We start from the raw sequence: 4,247 nt of genomic DNA on the forward strand, positions 1-4,247 counted from the left end.
GAAGAATGTCAGCCTGCAGCCATATGCACCACACATAGTTGGTGGTCTCACCATCAACTGCACCCACATCTCAGATGCTCGCCTTGCTCTTTGGTCAGAAAAGTCAGCCATCAGCCAGCAGACGTTTGAACACCTGCGTCAGAGGGACCCCCTTCTGGTCAGTGTGACACATAGTCATCGACTCTTGTCAGCTACTTGGCCGCAGAGGCTCCTGAAAGCACCAGAGGTCTGCTCTCTGACTCTCCAGCTTGGAGCAAGACAGCTCACACATTCATTCAGCATCATACCACAGCTTGATCCACCTGCTTTCATACGAGCAGATCTGCTGGTTCGACTAGGTGCCCAGCTGGACACTTGCAATCAAGTCCTTTGGGCCCGGGCCACACCATGCTCTGAGCCTCGCTCAGAAGGCCCTGAACACTTGCTGTCCGGTCAGACCATTCCACAGGCCTGCCGTGCAGTGGTGGAGGCCAGCACGGTTCTGCCCCCACAGGTCAAAGGAGTGCCTGTTCGTCTGACTCTGATGAAGCATCAGAAGCTGCCAGGCACCCAAGCCTTCTTCCAGCCATCACCACATTTCTTGGAGCTCAACTTAGCCGTCTGTGGCACGCCACTCTTGGAGCAGAACAATCGTTCTGCCTACTTGCTGGTCGAAAATCCGACACGGAGTCCTATCCACATGCCGACAGGAAAGCCCTTGGGCATGCTGATAGATGGCTCATTCCATGACTTCGAACTTTCAGTCCCCGTGATCGGACAACTTCCTTTGTTCTTGAACGACAGACAGGTTGGTGCAGACACATTCAGTACTTTCCCCTCACAAATGATTACCATCAAGCGGCATGAAGCCCTTCCTGAGGAACCCATTTGCAGTGCAACCTTAGATACTGACGGCGGTCAGTGTCTAACGGTTTTTGCAATAAACACTCAACCATCTGGGTCACCGGTTGAAAGCCCGGAACCCCAGAGACCCTCCTCCTCTGAACCTTATGACGGCTTTGAGGCCAAAGTCAGCCAGCAGCTTGACATAGCGGATGCGCTGGAATCAGAGGAGCAGAGAGCAGAGCTTAAGAGCCTGTTCTATGACTTTCAGTCCATCTTATCCAGGGACTCCCTGGACTGTGGACTCACAAATCTGCACACGGTTCGCATTCCAACGAACCCGAATGCCCCTCCTACTTTTGTACGCCAGTACAAGATTCCCCTCGCTGCTTATGAGTCGATCCAGGAGATCCTCGATCAGCTGAAGGAGAAAAACATCATCAGAGAGTGTAACTTCACTTACAACTCTCCCATCTGGCCGGTTCTGAAACCGACTGGGAAATGGCGTCTCACCATAGACTATCGTGCACTGAACAAGCAAAACTCTCTCCAGTTGCATACAGGTTACGCATCACCAAAGCAAGACAGGAGCCTGTCTACAAATGGGTGCATGCAAACCAAATCAAACCCTACATCAAACCGTCCCCGCGGGTACAGAGACCAGACTCCCCGCAGGAGGTGGACGTAGTCTCCACATAGTTCTATGCATGGATATGGAAAGGGGGGAAGTGCATGTTTAACCCACTAACATGTACTAACCGACAAAGAACAAAGCCCCCCCCCCCCCCCCCCCCCCCCCCCCGCCACCCCCGCCACCCCGCCGTCCCTTTCACTAACCAAGAGAACCTCCTCCTCCTAGACCGCAAACAGGAAGCTCTTACTAAAACCTTACAGGGTACTCTTGTAACTGTCAACCTACATTCTGCTCTGATTAATGAATGTCTACGTGCAATCAAGACTTTGTCTGACACCATACATCAGGATATTGTGTACACACGAGTGGTGAGAGATTTGATGCGGGACCTGCTCAGGGAAATGAGCTCTACTCTAGACAGCCTGGTTGAAGGTTGCATTTCCACATACTTGGTACCACTGGACCTGCTCAAAGATAGTTTGACAGCTGCTACACCTCTACTGTGCACCTTTCACAAATCCACCTAGTGTACAGCCTAGGCAGTGCAATTCCCATTCACGTTGATGCAGAAAATTAGAACTCAGTTTCCTGTTACATGTTCCCATAATTGTGACACCTCACATCTATAGGTTTAAGTCGATGCTGAACATTGGTATTTGAAAGGACGGTAGGCATTTCCACTTTGAACTAGCAACCTGGCACTCCATCACCTCAACCTCGAACAGCTTGATTTGGAGATTGAGATCATGGACGCTTTCCAGGGTTATAACTTTACCATCGATTTAGAAATTGACCAACAACTTCTGATTGAAGGAACCAAACTTGTTAAGTTCACACAAACCCCACGTGAACTTACTCTGACGCCCATGAATAGATACCCAAGACGCTACATAGACACAGATTATACCACCTTAATCTGCACATTGGTTGCCCTGGGGCTGGGATGGCTCGTCACGGCCGTGATAGCTTATTCCGCCTACAGGCTTGTTAATAAACTCCAAGATAAGATGCACCTGCTCACCTACGGTGTGCCTCGTAACCGCGTTCGGGGAAACTCCAAGCATGAATGTACCACACCGGTCTAAAGGGGGTGAGCAACGTTTTCTTTGTTATTCTGTAACCCTAAGAGTAGTTTCACTTTAGTTACCTCACATTTTAACTGAGTGTTGCATTATGTTACATTCTTTATATGCTACACACTGAAAGTATTACTTAAGAATGTATTTTATGAGACCTCAAGGTTGCTGTGAATTTTCTTGGATGTTATGATATGTTTTTTTTGGGGTTTTCTGTATTTTTGGTTTCTTACTTGGTCACATTTTAGCTAGTGGTTATGTGCTGGCCCAGCTCAGTCTGTCAATGACTCTGTCTGCCACCCAGCACATTGTACTACCTCTTAGTTATGGTCCTTGTTTTAGCCCAAAGACTGTCCTGAACCACCCTTTGGACCAAAAAGGGGGGAATCTTGGGACCACATAGGTCAATGCGCGTTTGCGAACTATGGACCTCGTACATCACCGCGTGCTCCATGAACTGAACTGTATGGCCGGCGGTGAGATGACCCTTTATCCCTGACGGATGCCCTTGTGTCCCCTCGTGGAGTCAACCGCCCACTGACCTTCCTCCTTCTACTACTACCTTTCGCATGGACGACATCATCATTGCGTACCACCTGCGTGGGTGGCTTCTTCTCGTTATGCGCGTTGGGGACTATCCCGTTTCCTATCCTCTTTTGTTTTGTGCTGACCAGGATCCAAGACAAAGACAAAGGCCAAAGGCGCCAGGATCCAAGACAAAGACCAAAGACCAAAGACAAAGGCGTCCAAGGAGATCAACGTTCCTAAGGGACAAACCCATCTGTGCTTCCGACAATCAAGTCGACCGACAACCAAGTCGACCAACATCATGAGGAACAAACCCATCTGTGCTTCCGACGATCGAGCTTTGGGCACGATCCCCGAAACCAAAAGGGGGAATGTTGAGGGTATGCCCTCATGAGGAAATTACTATGCAGTGATTTTCTCCAAAAAGACTGTGCTTAAATTGCTCTGAAAAAGCAGATAATAACATCAGCACCAGAGACACTTCATTTCCCATGATGCTTTGCATAGGGAAGCAAGGTGATGATGTCACCACAACAACCAGCTCAAAAACTATAAGTTTCAGCAAAAAACGAAACTTAACTGTTCTTATGCCCAGTTCACTGGCCGTAAAGGACGCGCTGTTGCTGCTGCTCTGATCAACGTGAGCCAGCGGGAGGCTGGCTGCTGGAGCAGATCAAACACAGAACCGCTGGAAAAGGAACTCCAGCTCCATCAAGCTCGCTGTAAGTTGTCAAACTCAGCACAAAGAAACTTTGCTCTCTCTGTCCAGCTGATCCCGTGGAGAAACACCAGTGGGAGAAACAACGGAGAAGCGTAAATCACATCTGACCAGGGAACACAAAGGGACGCCTTGTTTTGCCCCGGAACAGCTGTTATCTCCTGCAAGTTATTTCATTTAAACTTTTACCTTTTCTCGTCTCCTCTAGACCAAGATAAGCAGTCGACCGCGTGACTTGCTTCAAATTATCAGACGGTTTTTCTCTTCTTCCGTATCAAAATTCGCTCACAGGGTTATTTGGTAGAGATTAAACTGTTTATTGATCATCGTTAATATCTTTTGTCGGTCAGCTCTGGCCAGGCTGGTCGACTTCTCTTTTAGAATAGATAATTTACGAGTGACCTTTGTTGTTTTGTCAACTTTTGAAGTGTTACAGTTAAGTTTTACTGTGATTTTTAAGCCACTAAAT

The sequence above is a fragment of the Nothobranchius furzeri genome, chromosome 17 (genome assembly GCF_043380555.1).
Source record: "Nothobranchius furzeri strain GRZ-AD chromosome 17, NfurGRZ-RIMD1, whole genome shotgun sequence".
Classification (NCBI taxonomy): domain Eukaryota; kingdom Metazoa; phylum Chordata; class Actinopteri; order Cyprinodontiformes; family Nothobranchiidae; genus Nothobranchius; species Nothobranchius furzeri.